Below are 21653 nucleotides of genomic sequence, written 5' to 3'. Positions count from 1 at the left end.
AGCAAAGACCCACCCCAGCAAATTGGGCCACATCCTTTCCCTTGGGTTCTTGAGTCCCAGAACCCAAACCTCTGAGTCCAGCAATCCACAAATCACCCAAAGTCCAAAAAGTCCAGCCCCAGAGTTCAAAAGTTCATCTGCATAGCGTTACTCCCCAGTCTGGCTAAAATGTGCCTGTGTGTGGGGGAAAGAGGTAAGGGGCACCTTACGTGTCCTGAAGCTGACTGCCCCACAGGGCTCTGCTCTGCTACGCTGTCTCGCGAACGGCTCTGCTCCACCACGACCGGCTCCGCTCTGCACAGCTCGCCGTCTCACGAACACACCGCCGTCTCACGACCGGCTCCGCTCAGCTCGCCGTCTCACGAACACACCGCCGTCTCACGACCGGCTCCGCTCAGCTCGCCGTCTCACGAACACACCGCCGTCTCACGACCGGCTCCGCTCAGCTCGCCGTCTCACGAACACACCGCCGTCTCACGACCGGCTCCGCTCTGCACAGCTCGCCGTCTCATGAACACACCGCTGTCTCACGACCGGCTCCGCTCTGCACAGCTTGCCGTCTCACAAACACACCACTGTCTCACAAACAGCTCCGCTCAGCTCACCGTCTCACGAACACTCCACCAGCCTATCCACGAACAGCACCGCTGCACTCTAGATCTTCCAGCTCCCCACTACTTGACACAGTGCTCAGTGATTTCAGCTCATAGTACTGGGAGCCTTAGTGCTGGTGCACCATAAGGCCAAAGTGAACGCAGCACAGTACCTGTAGCAAGTCTCTTAATAGACCCAAAATTAGCTCTGACATTCCACAGTGGAGAGAGACAGAGGTGCAATTGGTGCTTCAGGCCCTCACAAAGGGGCCCACACACCCCAGATACTAATACCTGTCTCAAGTCTCTCTCAATTCACAGAGTTTTGGAACCCATGTCCCTTGCCTAGCGAGTGCTACTCAGTTGATGGTGAGTCCCTCCATTATAACAAAAGGCCAAGTACAGTTCCAAGCACAGTTCCCATAATCAGGGTAATAACAATTTATTCTTCCTGCCCCAATAACAGAGACACTGGGGATCCCACAACAGCCAAAGTGACTATTTGGGCAGTTATGGCCTCATTCTAGGTGGGGTGGGTGTGCCTATGCAAATGAGATCAGCCCCTGAAGTTCTTTTCCACAACTTGCCACACCTCACCACCAGATGTCAGGGTGGAGCCCATCCGGACTCTGCTTACATCCAAAATTCAGCTACACTGGTACGAATTTGCAATGTGTTGCAGTGCCTCTGAAGCGGCATTTGTCACCGAAAAAAGGTTTTGGCCAGAAAATTTCCCCCAGGTCTACTTGTGACCAAAGTGCAGTCAGACTGTGACCCCATTGCTTGGCCACCACTGTTGTTGGGTATGGGGGTGATTGCATTATAGAGTACGCAATTGGACTGTTGATGATATTTGTGTGAAGCATAAAGAATAGGGGTGTCACAGGTGTCTGGGGAAGAGCGGGATGCGGCATTTGAATGGCGATGAAGGCAGATACCTGTATAATTTATTTATTTAACTAACAACTAGGAATAATGTACAAAGCAGATCTAGCACTGATGCTGTTGTTCTGACCAGGATGTTCTCTCTATTTTACTCTCTCTCCTGTTTAAGTGTAACCCAGGCCGGCTCGGTGTGCCGCTCGGTCCCCTCTGGGGGCACCTAGTTCAGCTGGAGATGGACGAGTCTGCTACAGCCTTAGCTAAGAGATGGGTGGTTTTTAGCTCTTGCACTAGAGCCGTGGTTCTCAACCCGCAGGCCGCTTGCGGCCCAATCAGCACGCAGCTACGGCCCATGTGACTCCTCGTGGCCATAGAGGTAGTATATCTATATAGGCTGACCGTATTTCCCAAAGGGAAAATGGGATACCATGTGGGGCTGGCCCTCCCCGCCCCCACACGGGGCTGGCAAGAGTCCTCCCAAATTGCCCATGCCCCCCTCCCATTGAGAGGTTGGGGTCACTGCTCGCTCGAGCCCTGCCTGCCCCCCCGTGCAAGGCTGGGGTTGCTGCTCGGTTGAGCCGTGCCTCCCCCCACCTGAGCCTTGCCTCACCCCGCACCAGGCTGGAGTCGCCCCTCGACCCCTCCCTGCATGTTCCTCTGCACCACACCCCACTGTTTTTGACAAAAGTGAGTGTTTGTCCCGTTTGCTCTTGTCAGCTGATCAAGTCAGCAAGAACAAACGTGACAAATGCCCGCTTTTGCCAAAAACGTAGGGATAGCCAAGAAAGGGCTTAAAAAAGGGATTGTCCTGGCTAAACCAGGATGTATGGTCACCCTATATATATATATTGTGTGGTTGCGGCCCACCGAACACCTAGAGAGCTGCATATGCTGCCCACAATGATAAATAAGTTGAGAACCACTGCACTAGAGGTTCATGCATTTAGCTCCACAGGTCCCAGATTCAATCCTCCTGCCAACAACTGGGGTCTGTCAGTGTTACAAAAACCAATGGGAAATGTGGCATTGTGGAATGTCCTACAGGAGGTGGGGCAAATTTAAACTTCCTGCTCAAGCTTAGCCCTTGATAGCAGGGCAGTTACCCAAGATGCAATTCTGAGCATCTTGGGGGTATTTTACAGCTGAGGGACAGTTTCATTTGGGGCCTGAACACTGTGACAAGATGTTTGGCTTCAATTCAGCTTTTAGGAGTGGCTGTGGTGAACTTTGGACTTCTGAGAAAGCCTCCAAGAAAGGAGATTGGAGTCAAAGGTCACGGCTGTCTGCTCTGGGACCATTGGTAGAAGGACCATTGGGGCAGATTCATCCGTAGGGCTGGCACAGGAACTAAGAGGAGGTGGGGTATCTCTTCAGGAGATACAGAGACTGGCTCAGTCCTCGGCAGAAGATAGGATTAATGCGTGCACACCACTGCGTTAGCCTGCATGGGGCAACGAAGAATTGCCAGCATGTAGAACCATTCTGATCATGCCTTCTCATGCTCCTCCATCCAAAACATGCTCCCAGATCACTCCAAAATGCCACCCTAGGTGAGCCAGCTCTGCACAGAGTAAGGGGTCTGTACTGGGGCAATTCAATAGCAGGGGAGGGTTTTCACCTGCCCTTCACCCCTTTGCACCATTGCAGTGGTTGACTACTGCTACCTAAGACATATGGGTCCTGTTCCTGCATCAGCTATAAGTAAGGATACGATTTAGTCACGGAGGTCACAGATTCCATGACTTTACCAGACTGCTGTGACTTCTTTGGCTTCAGCTGTCAGCAGCTGCAGTCAGGGCTGTGCATCTCTCCCCACGGCTGTGGCCTGCACTGTGCGCCCCTCCCCTGCGGCAGTGGGGCTTGGGCTGTCAGTCCCGCCACTCCCCATGGCAGGGCTCGGGCTGTTAGTTCCCCCACGGGGCTCCAGCTGTCAGCCCTCCCCCCAGTTACTTTTTGTAAAAGTCACAGGCAGGTTACAGGCTCCCATGAATTTTTGTTTATTGCCTGCGACCTGTCCGTGACTTTTACTCAGAATAAGTCTGATCCTATCTTAACCTTAGCTATACGATTTGCTTGTGAAGCGGCTCATGTCACTTTGGGCAGAGGTGTGATGTGTTTTTGTTTGTTTTTCATTAAGTGCATGCCCAAAGTGAGACACCACCTGGGGCCTTATTTGGAGAAGGGTTGGGGACTCATTCACTCCCTGGGAGCTGTGAATGCATGTTATTGCTGGCAGTAAAGCACACAGGGCTAGGAGGAAGTAGGGCTTGATGCTAAATCCTGTCTCTGCTACTATTTCACTATGTGGCTTTAGGTGAGTCTCTTTCTTCAGCGAATATCAGGGTTGGAAGGGACCTCAGGAGGTCACCTAGTCCAACCCCCTGCTCAAAGCAGGACCAATTCGCAACTCTCTAAATGGACCCCTCAAGGACTGAACTCACAACCCTGCGCTTAGCAGGCCAATGTTCAAACCACTGAGCTATCCCTCCCCCCAGTTTCTCCATCTGCAAAACGGGGATAAGAATTCTCTCCTAGGGGTGTTGTGAAGATAAGTCCATTAAGGACTGTGAAGCACTCATGTACTCTGGGGAGAGCACCACGGCAAAAGGAAAAAGTCCATATGCAGTGCTGGGGTTGAACACTGTGCAGCCAATGAGGCAGGGCTGCACACTGCATGAGGAAGATTATATATATATTGACTAGTTGCCTCTTTCCCTGAGCATCATTCCGCTTTCAGGCAATTTCCATCCCCTTTACCAAGGGGAAAGAGTATGTTTACCTCCCTGCATTATCAAATAGCCTTGTCCGAGGACTGTGCCTTCTCTGTCTATTGTGCCCCTCCTCACACCCACTCTCCTCTTCTCTGCCTCATGCATCCTCACCCCATGCCTCTTGTTTGTCTCCTTTCACAACTAAAGAGGACTGACATTTTTAATCTCTCCTTGTATGTCTCTGATTAATCTCATCGCCCACTGCTGAACCACCTCTAAATCCATGGAAGTTAGGAGCCTGAATACCTTTGAGGATCTGTATATGTCCTTTTTGACATGAGGTGACGAGAACAGAACATGCAATTCACAATGGTGTGTATCATCTATCTAGATAGGGGCATTATAATATTTTCTGTATTATTGTCTACACCTTTCTTAGTGCAGCCAAACATCGTATCTGTGTTTGTAACACCACTTTATAGGGGCAGAGGTTTCCACTACTATGTAGGGTTGGGAACAGTGAAGCTACTGACTAGGCCTTTCATCTCCACAAGTCTCCCCTGGAACTGGATCCAATATCCGATGAGAAGCCAGCGGAGTGCACAGAGCACAGGTGAGTGACTTGATCTGATCAGCAGTCAGAGATTGGGACACGCTGGAATTCTTGATGGGCCCTGTGTAGCAGGCATTAAAGTAGTCCAGGCTAGAAGAGACAAACACTTGGTCGTTGATCATTGTTCAAGAGGAATGGGTCCCATGGGGATCAGTTCTTGGCCCTACACTATTAGACATTTTTATTAATGACCTGAAAAAAAAACAAACCCAAAAAACATAAAAGTGTATTTACGAGGAAATGCTGCTACGTAACACAGCAAGTGATCATATGGGTGCCAAAAGCTTTGGTGGGGCGATAAGATTGCCAGTGATGGACACAAACTATATTCAGTCGAGCCAACTTACAGACCTAACCAGAGATCAACTTGGCTTATGCTCAATCTGCAAGGAGGCCACATCCGTTGGGGATTTGCCACGATAATGATGATTTGGCACGGGCACAACTGCTACTGGAATACTGTGTCCAGTTCTGGTGCCCACAGTTCAAGAAGGATGTTGATAAACTGGAGAGAGTTTAGAGAAGAGCCACAAGAATGATTAAAGGATTAGAAAACCTGCCTTATAGTGACAGACTCAAGGAGCTCAATCTATTCAGCTTATCCAAGAGCAGACTAAGTGGTGATTTGATCAGTCAGTCAATAGATACCTATCTGGGAAACAAAATTTGATAATGGAGAGCACTTAAATCTAGCAGACAACGATATAACAAGATCCAGGGGCTGGAAAATTCAGATTGGAAATCAAAATATATACCTTAACAGTGAGGGTAATTAATGATTGGAATCTTACCCAAGGCTGTGGTGGATTCTTCATCCTGAAAATTATAAACTGAGGTTGGATTTTATATTATATATATAAAAAAAATTAAAATATGCTGTTGTTCAACCATAACTACTGGACTTGAAACAGGAATTAAGTCAGGGAAGTCCCATGGCGTGTGTTATGCAGGAGGTCAGACTAGATGGCCCCTTCTAGCCTTATGATGTATGAAATCTCAGTGATTGTCCAGAGATGGGACAAGGCATTCCTGGTGGCTGCTATCTGGAACTCAAGAATACTCCTGTGGTGAATGTCCCTTTGAGACATGTGGCTGGTGCGATAAAGGCAGCTGGGAGATTAAGGGAACTAGCCAGCTGAGTTTGACAATAGAGGAAGGCAAGGAGGTAGGATTTTGGATTGCCAACTTCCTAATTGCACAAAACCGAACACCCTCGCCCCGCCCCTTCCCTGAGGCCCTGCTCACTACATTCCCCCTTCCTCAGTGGCTCACTCTCCCTCAACCTCACTCACTTTCACTAGGCTTGGGCAGGGAGTTGGGGTGCAAGGGGGTGAGGGCTCTGGGCTCGGGGTGCAGGCTTTGGGGTGGGGCTGGCAATGAATGGTTTGGGGAGCAGTGGGGGCTCCAAGCTAGGGGGTGTGGCCAAGGGATTCAGAGCATGGGATGGGGCTGCAGGTTGAGGCAGGGAGTTGGGGTGTGGGATGGGGCTGCAGGCTCTGGGATGGGGATGCGGATGAAAGGTTTGAAGTGCAGGAGGGGGCTTTGGCTTGCGGGGGGGGCTCAGGGCTGGGGCAGGAGCTTACCTCAGGCGACTCCTGGTCAGCGGCACAGCAGGGCTAAGGCAGGATCCCTGCCTGTCCTGAAACCATGTTGTGTGCACCCTGGGAGTGGCCAGCAGGTCCGACCCTAGTAGGCGGCGGGGGAGCCAGGAGGCTCTGCGTGCTGCTGTCACCTTTAGACACCACCCCTCTGGCTCCCATTGGCCAGGAACCAGCCAATGGGAGTGCAGAGCCGGTGCTTGGGGTGAGGGTATCACGTGGAGCCCGTGGCCCCCCTGCCTAGGAGCCAGACATGCTGGCTGCTTCTGGGGCACAGCACAGTGCCAGGACAGGTAGGGACTAGCCTGCCTTAGTGCCGCAGCACTGCTGACCAGACCTTTAATGGCTGGTTGGCAGGGCTGACTAGAGCCGCCAGGGTCCCTTTTTGACTGGGTGTTCCAGTCGAAAACTGGGCACCTGGTCACCCTAGTAGGATTGCATGTTGTTACTTTCCTTCATCTGCAGATACTCTACAAGGAAGAACCCACAATCAGAGGAAAACACAGTGTCACCAACACCTGTGCTAGCTCTTCCTCTGCCTGCACCTGTGGGGACCCCCCACCAGCCAGGGATTCTGACTCTGGAAATTAATTATTAGGAAAACCTGTTTAACTATACAGGGAGTTAGTTCTGAAATAGACTTCCAAGGGAGGTTGTGGAATCCCCAAAATTGGAAGTTTTTAAGAACAGGTTGGACAAACTTGTCCTGGATAGTCTAGATTTACTTGGGCCTGTCTCAGTGCAGGAGGATGGACTAGATGACTCTGGAGGTCCCTTCCTGTCTCCAACCCTACATTTCTAGGATTCTGTAAGCAGGTGCTATATTCCCTTTGCTCAAGAGTACAACTAGGGCCTTTTAAAACTCCTCAAGTTACTTACTTTTTCCTACCAGCCCTGCTTTTATCTTGCCAGGGCTGGGCTTCAGTGAGTTCTTCTCAAGTCTCCTGATTTCATAGACACTTAAGATACCACTTACTTCAACTTTAAGAGCTTTGGAGAAAGCTGTCAGAGCAAAATAAAAAAAAAAACGATCTTCCGAAAATAATCATACACAAGTATTGTATTGTAACACAACACATTTACCAGCCTCACAGTCAGCAACAAAACAAAATACCATTCCCCGGCAAACTTGTAGAAAAGCACCAGATCCTCAGCTGGTGTAAATTGGTGTCACTCCAACAAATACCAGCTGAGGATCTGGCCCAATATCTTTGTTTAAGCATAAAAATTAAAAATAAAATAGCAATAAAGTAAAAAAAAATCTAATGTAATCTGTTATTACACTTGCAAAATAAGGAGAAATAAATTTGTATTAAATATTGTTACGCAAGTTTCCTCAAGCATAGGTGACATGTGACTATTTAGATGTTGCCCTTTGAGATGTCAGAGTTTAAGGAAGTAGAATAAATCCTGCACAGGAGACAAGAACATAAATTGGATTTATCCTATGCAGGATTAGCTTTACACCTATATTTGTGAAAACAAATAAATATAAATTGCCCATTAGGTCAAGAATGCCCTTTTACACTCACTGCACATCGTGTTGCTTTTCTGTACTCTGCCAGATACACGCCTGATGATAAGCCACATATGCACATTGAATGTACAATTTAATTAATTACAAGCCCATGATATTTGTACAGTTATAGACCATTTCACACAGATGGGGAAATATGCAGTCCTTGCTTAGGCAAAACAACCATTCAAGCGTCAATTTTTACTTCAGCTTTTGGCTCTAACAAAGAAGATACATGGCCTTGCCGAGGGTCCTGGATGGGAAGCTTTGGTTATAATATATGTTGGTGTAATTCCCCTTGTGTTGTATGCATTTTTCCCCCCACATTCTGCTGAATCATCAGGTGTTGAAGGCTGCCAAGAGCACAACATCTAACTAAACAAAGCAATGGTCTGATGCAATTTGGTCAGCCCTATCTCCCATGGATTTTGATAGCAGTTGTTTGGCTGAGGCCATAAATCTGTGCATTTCCCAGTCAATTTTAAGTGTGGATGGGCAGCTAAGCAAAAAGAATAGAGTGACAGTAACATGTTAAACCTAGTGAAGAGGAGAAACCTGGGCATGCAACAAATAGGCCTCTGAATATTTCCCCTCTCCCCCTGCCCGGGTGTATAGTAGACTGTACCTATTTCATCTTTTCTTGGGTTGAAAGAGTTTTTTTCCAACCTTCTTGAGTTCTTAAACAGAAAGCTCTGCTCAGCCCCAACTACAGAATCACTAACGGGCCTAAAAATATAAATAGATGTAAAACTATCGGCCTCTCTCAAAATAATGAATAGGACATAACAGGTGGAGTGCGTGGCTGGGAGATACTGGCGCACGTTGGGTTCCTAGCAAGGGAGCAGGAACCTTTGTAGAAGTGTGCGGGGGGCATGTTCTGAGGCTGGCTGCTCAGGCAGTGAGCCAGCTGCCCTCTCTTCTGGCACCAGAGCAGCCCCTGGTGGGTGAAAGGTGTAATTGCAGCACCTCTCCAGCAGAATCTGCGTGGAGGTGGGGGAGAGAACGAGAAATCTGCAGAGGACATGAATTCTTCGTTTATGTTTCTTTTGTTAAAAAGTAGGGGGGGGTCATGGCCCCCTGCCCCCCAATACTGGCACCGGGGGTTCCTAGGCTCCAATCCAAAGCCCATTGAAGCCAATGGATGTCTTTCCTCAATGGATCAGGCCCATAGAGGGGCCCAGGGCACACTGCAGCAGAGTGTCTCACTGCGTACCAGAGGCAACTACTGCAGACCTGATAATGAGTCACTTCTTCTCTTAGATGGAGATTTAAGACAATAAAAAGTGCCATGTCATAAGGCGTTTAAAAAGCTTTAGGAGTCAGATCCTCAGCTGGCATAAGTCATGCTAGCCCCTTTGCAATCAATGAATTACACTGAGCTAGGCTGAGTTGTGCCAGCTGAAGATCTGGCCCTAAGGGGGTAAATACATAGCATTTACTAATTGTCCCTTTATAAATAAAAAGTGTATTATTTAAGTGAATAGGAAAAAGCAGGAGAGGCTTAGGATCCTCAGACAATCAACGTGAGCTGAAGTCGGCACTTTTGGGAGCAGGGTGGTCTACACTACAAAGTTCAGTCGATGTAAGCTGCCTGGTGTCGACTTAGCTGTACATGCATCTACACTTAAATTTGTCTCCCCTGATGTAAGTTCCCCATTACAGCCATGCAGTACCAACACCTCCCAGGGTCAATGTACTGAGGTTGACACAGCGTGAGTGTAGATACGGTGTTACCTATGTCGACCGCAACAGTCCTCCAGCAGCTGTCCCACAATGCCCAACACTGACCACTCTGGTCACAGTTGTGAACTCCACTGCCCAGGGATCACAGAGAATGGGAACCACCCCACTTTAAAACCCTGTGAAAGTTTGAAATGCCTTTTCCTGATTGCCCATCTTGGTGAGCTCACCTAGCAGCTCACCCTTGTTGTGTGTAACTGCCCAGATGACCACACCAGCTATAGACATGCTCCAGCTAGACGTAAACAGGAAATATTGGATCTCTTGGGCCTGTGGGGAGAGGAGGCTGTGCAGACACAGGTCTGGACCAGCCATAGAAACATGAACATTGATGAGCAGATTGCTTGGGAGATGAAAGAGAAGGGGTATGACAAGGATCATCAGCAGTGCCACATGAAAGCCAAGGAACTGTGGCAGGCATGTCAGAAAGCCAGGAGGCCAACAGTTGATCTGGTGCCAAGCCACAGACCTGCCACTTTTACAAAGAGCTGTATGCCATACTTGTCAGAGACCCCACCAGTTCCCTGCACACCACTGGGTTACCTCTGAGAAACCCAAGTCACATGCCCCTGCTGTGAACAGTGAGGAGGAAGAGCAGGGGGGCATGGAGTGATGCTGGCAGACCAGATGCCAGATCTTGTGAAGGCTGGAGTCATCAGCTGAGCACTGACAAATTCATAGCTGGAAACTAGACCAGACCTGTATGTTAGTATTGTTCAAGACAAGTGTTAGACTTCTAAAGGACATATTTAGTGTTTGGACTCCAAAATGCTTATAAGTTGCTGCATGCATTAATCTTACTTGTAATGGATGTATATAGCCCATGTGATAAGGTGATATGTAAGTTTTGCTTTATAACTGTACAAATAGCTGCTGAGCTTGTGAACTCAGGCAGGAGGAGTCATCCCCCCGCCCATCAAGGAGGATGAACAAAACTAAGCATAGGCGCTGCCTGTGGAAAATGGTGCCAGCATTCAATGCCATTGTCCTGTTGTCATAGTTTCATGCAGCTGAGCAATTCCTGCCTCATTTCCCTCGCTGCTGGTGTGCTGTGGTCACCCTGGCTGGAGCTGGGCACAAACACACCCAAGCAGAAGTGTCAATCAGCAGGTCTTATTTTAAACTTTAGGGGAGCAAGGGAAGGGAGTTCTGAATTGTAACTTTCATTTTGGGTTGTAACTGTACTGACAATAGTACCTTTGTGTGGGTGTGATCTGCTGCCATTGTGGCTTTGAGCAGGTCCCCCTCTACACCTGTGGAATGCCTGAGCCAGCTAAGAAGAAAGAAGGGGACTTGTGATGACATGTTCAATGAGATCCTGCAATCCAGTGCTGCATTAGACTGGACGGAGGGTCTGGAGGATGAACATTGCAGACTGTATGGATAAGGAAAGAGCAGACAGGAGAAAGGGGCAGGAGTTGCACCAGGACATAATGGGGCTTCTCTGGCAGCAAACACAGATGCTGCAGCCTCTGGTGGACCTACAGATTCAACAATCCTGGGCTCACCTCCCTTTGCAGTCCACGGATAACTCCTTCCCCTCCTCATGGCATTAGGTGCCACATCCCTACCACCCCACACTAGGGGACATTATGGACAACCAAAGTTTCACATACACTGACTAAATGAGAGCCAGGGTTGGCATATATGTAGCTAAAATGGATGTGAATGTTCCTTCCCCTTCTTTAAGCTCTGTTCCATACATTTAAACCCCCTTAAATGTATTTGCTTTTAACTTGCACTGTATTTTTAAGTATTTTCATTATTCAGTAAAACTATTGTCTGGAAAACAATCTTTTAGTTCAACATATGCTGCTGAATGCCTGGCAGTAGTGAAAGTACTCACTTCTTTGTTGTGCATTGTGACAGCTCATAGGATCAATAACAAACAGTGTACTAATCATAAAGATACAGTAAGCACTGCAAAATTAACAGGTGCATGGTCAGTATTTATTCATAGATGTGCACTGTACACCACACAATTCTTAACAGGGCCCCTGTGATAAATGAAGGGGAGGGGATAGCTTCCTTTTATGGATGCCCAGCCAGCCATAAAGTCCCTCATGGTGGCTGTTCTCTGCTTGCTTTACCGGTAAAGAGTTAACAGAGTTCCCCAGGTAAAGGAAAAGGAGCGGGCACTTGACTAAAAGAGCCAATGGGAGGTCTAGAACTTTTTAAAATGGAGGAAAAAAAGCAACCTTCCCTTTGTTTGTGTTGTCATCTCTCTGGAAGAGAGGGGAACAGAGGGCAGCAGGAATGTTGTATAAGAATTTATCTTCCATACCTAGAAAAAATTGGACAGGGCATGTTTAAATAGACATGATTAGGTTTATTATTCTTTATTTTGGCTTGTGGATCTCCTCTGTGCTAACCCCAGCTGCTTTTGTTTGCTTGTAACCTTTAAACTGAACCCCCAAGAAAGCTATTTGGGGTGCTTAATTTTTGGAATTGGTCTTTTAAAAATCTAGCAACAGCCTAAGTTCCAGATGTATTTTCTTTCTTTTTGTTTTAATAAAAATTACCTTTAAGAAGGATTTGGATTTGTGTCCTAAGAGGTTTGTGCATATGCTGTTTGATTAGCTGGTAGCCACAGCAGATTTCCTTTGTTTTCTTTCTCAGCTCTTCCCCGGAAGGGGGGTGAAAGAGCTTGAAGGTACCCCACAGGGAGGAATTTCAAGTGCTCCTTCCTGGGTTCAAAGGGTTTTTTTTCATTTGGGTGGTGGCAGTGTTTACCAAGCCAAGGTCAGAGACAAGCTGTAACCTTGTGAGTTTAATACAAGCCTGGAGTGGCACGTATTAATTTTTAGAATCCTTGCAGGCCCCCCACCTTCTGCACTCAATGTGCCAGAGTGGGGATTCAGTGTTGACACCCCCAAACAGGGCCAGGAAGAGCACCGTACACTACAGTGCATTACTGTGACTTGTTGTGATTACTAGGACTTTCAAAAAGTCTCCTTCAGCTGTATAGCTCTGCATTGAGCTCTGATAGCTCTTGTATCTAGCTGTTTAAGCTCTGCAGACCCCCGCTCCACCTCCTCCCTGGCAGCAGCTTTTCCCTCACAGATATTATACAGGACACAGCAGGCAGCTATAACAATTGGGATGTTTCTCTCATTGAGATCCAATCTTTGATTAAAGAATGCCAGTCCCTTCAATCTATCAAAGGCTCATTCAACGGTCATCCTGCACCTACTGAGCTGCTAGCTGAATCTTTCCTTGGTGCTGTCTAGATGCCCAGTGTACTGCTTCATGATCCAGGGGAGCAAGGCGTAAGCTGGGTCCCCTGGCATTTCAACATTACCAATGGTAATCCACCATTCGTGAAAGAAAGTCCCTGCTTTTAGCTTTCTGAACAGTCCTGTTTTCTTAAAGATGCTAGTGTCATTCACCTCCCCTGACCAGCCAACACTGATGTCGGTGAAGCATCCCAGGTGATCCACCAGCACTTGCTTAACCATAGAAAAATAGCCCTTTCTGTTGATGTACTGTGTGGCAAGGTGGCCTGGGACCAAAACAGGGATATCTGTGCCATTGATTGCTCTACTGCAGTTCAGGAACCCCATTGCTGGAAATCCATCCACTATGCCCTGCACATTGCTGAGAGTCACTGTTCTGTGCGGCAGGAGACAATTCATGGGCCCTGCACATTTGCATGACAATGGCTGTCACAGTGGATATACCAACTCCAAACTGGTTTTCTACTGACCAGTAGCAATCCAGCATTACAAGTTTCCACAGTGCAATCACCACTTGCTTCTCCACGGTCATCACAGCTCTCATTCTGGTGTGTGCGCACTGGAGGGCTGGGGCAAGCTCTGTACACAGATCCAGGAACGTGGCTTTGTGCATCCAAAAGCACTGCAGCCTCTGCTCATCATTCCAAGCCTGCATTACGATGTGATCCCAACAGTCGGTGCTTGTTTCTCAAGCCCAGACGTAGCGCTCCACCATTTGCAGATGCTCTGTGAATGCCACCAGCAGTCTTGAAGTGCTATGTCCCACAGCAACCTGTCCTCCAAGAAATCTTCCTGGTCCCTGCTGATGCAGTTCTTGCGGCTCTGCAAACAGTGGAGGATTGTGCATCCTGTGCTTGCAATGCTCATGACAATAGGGCAGGGCAGAGCAGGCTCCATGCTTCTGTCAGAGGCGGCAATAAGTCCCATGCAGGTTCATGGGATTTGCAAAATAAGTGTGAAAATTATGGGATAAAGATAGCATTGTGGGGTGGAGAAAGTTGCACGTTGGGAACTTGACCCCGGAGCCTCAGACACCCCTTCTGCTCCACCACGCATTGCCAAGAGACAGCGCGCTGGATGGTGATGGGTGGCACCTACCCCTGGTGCACCACACTGCGCATTGACACAAGCACTCCTGGTGAGAGCACACAGCACTGACGTCAGAGGCCAAATACACATGTGCATAACCAATATACTAACTGCAGCAGCTTTATGCGGATGTAACTTGCGCTGGCAAAAGTTTGTAGTGTAGTCACGGCCTTTCATTTTCTGTTTCAGCCCCTGGCATGGAGTCTTCGCCTTTGATATACTATTGGCTGGGCCTGGAGTTGCTCAATCAATGTGTCCAGCTGCTAGAAAACAAGAAATCTAACCACAGTAATGGGCTGGTTATTTTACCATGTGCTGGGGCTTTAAGGGGCCCCAGTGACCATCCTCCTCCCTCCATCAATGCACAGTGAACAGGCTCCATACAGCACACCAGTGGACATTCCAATATGCACCATTAGAGCCCTTCAACCAGGAGTCAGTAGACCAATGGACTCTGCCAGTTCCAAAACCTAGGGTCTCTGTCTGTAAACCTCCATGTCTCCAGGCACAGTGCTCACTCCAGTGAGCAGTAAGGTACAGTCCCATCCAAGATCTGCAGAGCCAACAGCCTACTGGCTAGATGAAACCCTTTGAAAGCTTTCAGCTGGAATTTCCACTTTGGGATTCTCCATTATGATCTCAGTTGGAAGTAGCTTGAAGTGTTCACTTGCTTCCCCACCTCCAACTGATGAGTTTTAGTCAGCGAGAGAAGCTGCCAGAAAAGTCAGACATCAAAGCTGGGAGACCTCAAACATCAGAGCTAGGGTCACAGCTGAAATTGTAGGTGGATGCCTACTTTAGTCTCACAGACTGTGTTTCAAGAGCATCAGACTCCTAGCGGTGGTTTACATTGTGGAAAATCTCCCCTAAATCCTAACCAGTTTTAAAACTGGTTCAGCTTTAAAGTCATCTTAGCTGTCTAGTGCCTTAGGTGCTGGAATTAGAGATGCTGGGGGTGTTGCTGAACCCCCTGGCTTGAAGTGGTTTCCATCATATCCAGCATTTACAGTTTGGTTCAATGGCTCTCAGCACCTCCACTATACAAGTTGTTCCAGCACCCCTGTCTAGCGCTCTTGTGTAGATGTGGCCTGAGCCATTTTTACATTTTTCATTAAAATGAATTTTAAATATGAGGTAGTTTTCCGGAAGAGCTTGATAAAGATGTGGACAATCAGTTCTGATATGTTGGCCATGTGGTCATCAGCTGGAATCTTTGTTAAGCAAATCAGAAGCCTAGCTCTGTAATCCCATGAGTAGCCTCACCTCAGGAAAATGGGACTGTTTGGATAAGAATCATCCCTACAAACAAGGATTTCGGGATAGATTTCTAGACTACTCCCTTCTTGAGAGCCCATTGAACAATCAGCAATTTTAGCAGTAAACTCTAGCCAAAAGGTCCTATTTTCACTGTTCACTTAGAAGACAGTATCCCACGATAGAAAAGCAACATTATTCCCATATATTTATAATGCAGCCCTCTGGGATGCAAGTGGAAGGTAAAGGAAGAATTGGTGGAGCAGTTTGTCTCCATGCAAGTTACTTTGATTTCTTCTAGTCTTTGTCATCTCATAATCAAACACAATTTGGCATCCTAGGTGGCCCCATTTTCAGACCCTCCCTCCTTTTCTCCATGCACATTATTTTTAGAAATACTAATCCTCCCATAAGGGTAGGCCATTCTTTTACAGTAATTAACGCAGAATAACAAACTTGTAAACTGTGAGCAGATTTGGTTTGGAACATGCTGATGAATTTGGCAGCAGAAAATGGGTCACTGATTATATTGCCTCTCTGCATCTGGTACTTGTTGTTCACTTTCTGCTCCCATGCCAGGAGCACAGGTGCTAAAACTGAGCGCTCTTGCTTTTGGATTTATGAGTCTATCTTGCATTCAGCACACAATACCTTAAAGTTAGCTTGGACCTTTTGATAGAGCTATTAAGTTGTTACTTTAAGTTTGTCTCTTCTCTATACTTCCAAAAAGAAAAGAAATCATCCAAATAGATTTGTGCATATGAAGAGAATGAAACAAAGAATTTAATCTTAACATTAGTGAATGGTTTTCAGACTGACATCTGTACATTAAGAATATGTAAAAATACCAATTTCATGCTCTGACAACTTATTCTGCACTGGTGGGTGGGACATTACCATGGGAATGCCAAATATCAAAACATTACATAATGTCAGCTACTCACATCTTTGTCCGATGAGCCATCCCTGGGAATTCCTTAAGGGAAATTCTCAAGAAAGATGAGACACACACAGAGACAAGGAACAGCCAAAAGAAAGCAAAAATCATGAGGTCAGAGTTAAAAAACTATTGGTAATGCAGCAACAAATCATTGAGCTTGAATTCTTCTCTGGCATTAAATTGTCCTTTGATTTCCATCAGAGGATGGAACTCACATGTTCTTTTCAGAAGCGGTGGATAAAGCCAAAATGATGTGACACCAGGGGGTCCCCCTCTCCTACATTCTTTTAAATAAATTGGTTTTAGTGGTCATGAAAAGCACCAGCATGACAGATATGGAGACTAATGTTTTCTTCATGGAACAGATAGAGCAAGGCAGCAGCAACAGGAGATTCCCAAGCCCTTTTCTGGAGAGACAAGTAGGTCAATCTACACATCCACTTAGCCTGTATAAGACCCTGCAGCTCTAGAGCCCAGGTCTGTAAATCTGCTAAGTAGCTGGCATCTCCAGGCCGTCATCCAGCAGCAGCTGTAGCTAACTTGTGCTCCACTGCCCATGACCCCCCGTGGACACAGACTATGGGAATTCCCACCTCAAGAGGTTTGACAGGCAGCAGCCTCATGGCTCCTGATTGGCTCCCTGCCCTATATCAAAATGCAAGGGGTGTGCGGGAAGTGTCCAGACAACAGTGTGGCTCTCCTGTAGTTGTTCTTGCCCTTGAACGCCTGGCTTTGACCTTGGCTTGATTTGGACTTTGCCTTCTGATTCAGATCCTGAAACCTGACTCTGCCTCTGACCCTGGGTATTGGCCCTGGCCTGGAACCTAATTATGAACTCCTCTGCTACTCCCAGGCCCAGGCTTGACCCTGCTCTGACCCTTGGTCCTGACTGTGCTTGCTAGGATCCTGACAGCCTGTGCCTTCTCCCACTGAGGCTTCAGGAAAGGATCTGAGGTGGGGCGAGGGGGTGGCAGAGGAGGAATATGGTGCATTCTGAATTTATTCACTGTATCCATGATCCCCATCACTCTATGATGTGCCATGCCCACCATTGCTCACTCTCCATGCTCTGCTCACTATTCCAGCATGCCCTGCTCACCATATCCATCTTGTCAGCCCCTCCTGTGTTTTAGTGGTAGTACATTATTAAATTTATGTAATTTATGTGTATCTGGGTTTTCTCAGCTTGCTTATCATGATGGTATCTGAGTGTCTTCCAACACAACCAAGCAGGAAAAGTAAAATTCTGCATCAGAGATATTTCACTGATCACTTCTTAATTATTCTTTTAAAAGGTATATGTATCTGGTTGTCTGATATTTAATTTCTCAGTAATTTTGCAATTTAGTTTATTACAGTTATGTGTCAGTTAGAGAAATTGTTTTTCCCCATGGAAAACTTTGACTTCAAATTTTTTGGCCAAAACATTTTTGGCTGAAAATCAGAAATCTTCAGTTTGTGGGGTTTGGGTTGTCCAATGGAAAAATCAAAAGTTTTCTAGACAAGCAGGCACTTTCTGCAAAAAAAGTGTTAATTTCATTGTAAACCCCAATTTTCCATAAAAATTACAAATGGAGATCAGGGTGTCTGACCTCTGCTCATGCCTGTGCACTCTCTGCACTTCAACCCTGCACCCTGCTCTCTGTCCAGTGCTTACACCACAGGCAAAGCAACATTTCTCCCCTTCGCCACAATCTGTTTTTCTGTCCCGTCTCTTCTCTTCTCTTTATCCTGCTGTTCTCCCTCTCCCCATCCATCTCTGCATCCTCTCCTGATCCCTAACTACTTCTCTCCTCCCCCAAATTCTCTCTCCTCCCTCAAATTTCCTCCCTGCTTCCTCCTGATTATACCCACTCTCTCCCCTCCCCTAACCCTGGTGGCTTCTCTCCAATGTAGGGAGCTCCTCCACTTCCCACTACTCCACTCCACCCTCCCCCCCCCCCCCCACATGCTGCTCTGCTCCTTGGCTGAGTGGAACAGCAGAAACTGTAATTAAAATCTACGAAGCACTGTATGTACAGCTAGTGCCATGGAGCTCAGTAATTGCACTCCCTCCCTCTCCCGCTGCTTCCTCTTCGGTTGCAGAGTAGAGCATTAGGAAGAGGTGGAGCAGAACAGGTGGGGGCAGGGGTGGGATTTAATTAACGTCTGAAGTACTAGTGTCACTCAGTTGAGGATGGCTTGGAGCTAGACTAAGCACGGGGGGTGGGCTGGAGCTCACAAGGTTGCATCAATGCAATACAACTCTCCCAAGTAGGAAGCTGTACTGATAACGCACCGCAGGGTGCGTGTTAGTGGCCTATGGGGCATTGTGAGGCATGCAGCCAAAATCCACCTCCCTTCACCCGAAGTGAACCACAGGCCGGATCCAAATCCCGCTCAGGTCTATGGGATTCTTTCCACTGATTTCCAGGGGCTTTGGATCAGACCCCAATAGCTTACTAGTGCACAACATTGGGCAATTTAGAGTTTGGCTCATTAATGTCTCATTTAATTTAAAAGCAAAACTTTTTGAACGCAGTTTTATAGGGATTTATGCAGTGCATGTAAAGTAGCTGCAAGAAAAATGATGATAAAGTAGTAAGGACAAATAAATACATTTCCCCTGCTCTCTTGAATATTTTAGTTAATTTTTTTAATCTTCCTCCTTTCTCTGCCCCTCCCCTCCAGGGTTTCCCTGAACTATTTGAATCCCTTTCACACCTCTCCATCCCCATAAGCCTAGAGGCCCTAATAAGGGGCCCAAATAGATGGCAGAATCAGGTTCAAGAAGCAAACATATGCATCACTCAGCATGTGATGCATGTTTGTTTCTTGAACCTGATTCTGCCATGTGCTGAGCACTCTAGTCTGATGCAGCAAAGCAGTTACATGTATGCTTACCTTTAAGGAACAAAAAGGTGGCCCTGATGACTTCAACGGGACTATTCACAAGGGGTAAAACAGTGAGGTGGCAAAATTTGCCACTGATACAAAACTACTCAAGATTATTATGTCCCAGGCAGACTGCGAAGAGCTACAAAAGGACCTCATAAAACTGGGTGACTGGGCAACAAAATGGCAGATTAAATTCAATGTTGATAAATACAAAGTAAAGCACATTGGAAAACAATTCCAACTATACATCTAAAATGATGGGGTCTAAATGAGCTGTTACCACTCAAGAAAGATCTTGGAGTCATTGTGGAGCATGGGGTTGAGTCCCTGCCCATCCTGGCTAATAGCCATTGATGGACCTGGTCTCCATCAATTTATCTAGTTCTTTTTTTGAATCCAGTTATATGTTTGGTATTCAACATCCCCTGGCAATGAGTTCCACAGATTGACTGTGCATTGTGTGAAGGAGTACTTCCTTTCTTTGCTTTACACCTGTTAATTTCATTGGGTGGCCCCTCATTCTTGTGTTATGTGAAGGAGTAACCACTTCCTTATTCACTTTTTCCACACCAGTCATGATTTTATAGACCTCTCTCATATCCCCCCTTAGCTGTCTGTTTTTGAAGCTGAACATTCCCAGTCTTTGTAATCTCTTCATATGAAAGCTGTTCCATGCCCCTAATTCCCCCCACCACTTCTCTGTACTTTTCTTAATTTCTAATAGATCTTTTTTGAAATGGGATGCTCAGAACTGCATGAAGTATTCAAGGTGTGGGCATACCATGGCTTTATATTGTGGAATTATGATTTATTGTTATGTGCATAACTTTGTATTGATCAACAATGGGTTTCATCTGACATGTTTTGCCCAGTTTGGATATATCACTTCATAATTCTTCTCAGTCTGCTTTGAAATATAATGATGTAATTTTTTATCATCTGCAAACTTTGTCACCTCACTGTCCACCCATTTTTCCAGGTCACTTATGACTATGTTGAAGAGCACTGGTCTCAGTTCAGATCCCTGGGAGACCCTGCTATTTACCTCTCCATTCTGAGAATGGACCATTTATTCCTACCCTTTGTTGCCTGTCTTTTAACCAGTTACTAATCCACAAAAGGACCTTCCCTCTTATCCCATGACTGCTTCCTGTGCTTAAGAGACTTTGATGAGGGACCTTGTTAAGTACACTATATCATCCTTGTCCACAGGCTTACTGGCCCCCTCAGAGAATTCTATTAGATTGGTGAGGCACAATTTCCCTTTACAAAGGCTATTTTGACTCTTCCCCGAACTGTGTTCACCTGTGTGTCTGATAATTCTGTTCTTCACAAGAGTACCAACCAATTGGCCTGGTACTGAAGTTAGTCTTACCAGCCTGTAATTAGCAGGCTTGCCTCTGGAGCCTTTTAAAAAAATTGGCATCACATTAGCTATCCTCCAGTCATCTATCTGATACAGAAGCGGTTCAAGCAATAGACCACAGTTAGGAGTTTCTGCAATTTCAAATCCAAGCTCCTTCAGAACTCTTGGGTGAAGACGATCTGGTCCTGGTGCCTTTATTACTATCCATCAATTTGTTCCAAACCCTCCCGTATGGCACCTCAGTCCAGGAGAGTGCCTTATGATTTTTGACTGCTTGAAAATGGTGAGATTCTATTTCAGACTGACTACATGGGATACCTTTCATTAAGGCTAAATTCCAAGGAGAGACCTTTGGTTTGGGGCTAAAAAAGACACTGGAAATATCACAATTAAAAACATTGCCCAGAACATCTCCTCTCCTGAAATAACTGCCTTCCAGCCCAGTAGAATGTAATCCAGAACTCAGTCCACTGCCACAAAGGCCTCCTCCAGCAATTACACCAGAAATTAGATTGAAGCAGAACATCTATTGCTCTTAGACACACAGCAGTGTCAAGTAGTTTCATGCCTAACTAATCTGGAAAATTAAACTACAGGGATGGGAAAAATATATGTAATTTAGATTGAAAGGGATTATCAAGGTCATCATAGTTAGTGTGATCACTAGTTTAAGATAACATCTAACATGAGTAAAGAAAATAAGGCTCTACAAGTGTAATAAATATAAAGGGAAGGGTAATCACCTTTCTGTGTACAGTGCTATAAAATCCCTCCTGGCCAGAGGCAAAGTCCTTTTACCTGTAAAGGGTAAAGAAGCTCAGGTAACTTGGCAGGCACCTGACCCAAAATGACCAATGAGGGGACAAGATACTTTCAAATCTTGAGGCGGGGGGGGTGGGGAATGGGGAGAGAAGAGAAGAGAAGGCTTGTCTGTCTGTGTGATACTTTGCCGGGAACAGATCAAGCATGTAAGCCCTCCACCTCCTGTAAAGTTATAAGTAATCTAGCTAGAAAATGCATTAGGTTTTCTTTGTTTTGGCTTGTGAAATTCGCTGTACTGGAGGAAATGTGCAGAGCATCTTCGCAAGCAGGCTGGCTAACCTAGTGAGGAGGCTTTAAACTAGGTTCACCGGGGGAAGGAGACCAAAGCCCTGAGATAAGTGGGGAAGTGGGATACCGGGAAGAAGCATGAGCAGGAGCGCATCAGAGGGGAGGGCTCCTGCCTCATACTGAGAAAG

Source organism: Eretmochelys imbricata, chromosome 5 (genome assembly GCF_965152235.1).
Source record: "Eretmochelys imbricata isolate rEreImb1 chromosome 5, rEreImb1.hap1, whole genome shotgun sequence".
Taxonomy (NCBI): Eukaryota; Metazoa; Chordata; order Testudines; family Cheloniidae; genus Eretmochelys; species Eretmochelys imbricata.
This window is presented reverse-complemented; position numbering follows the sequence as displayed.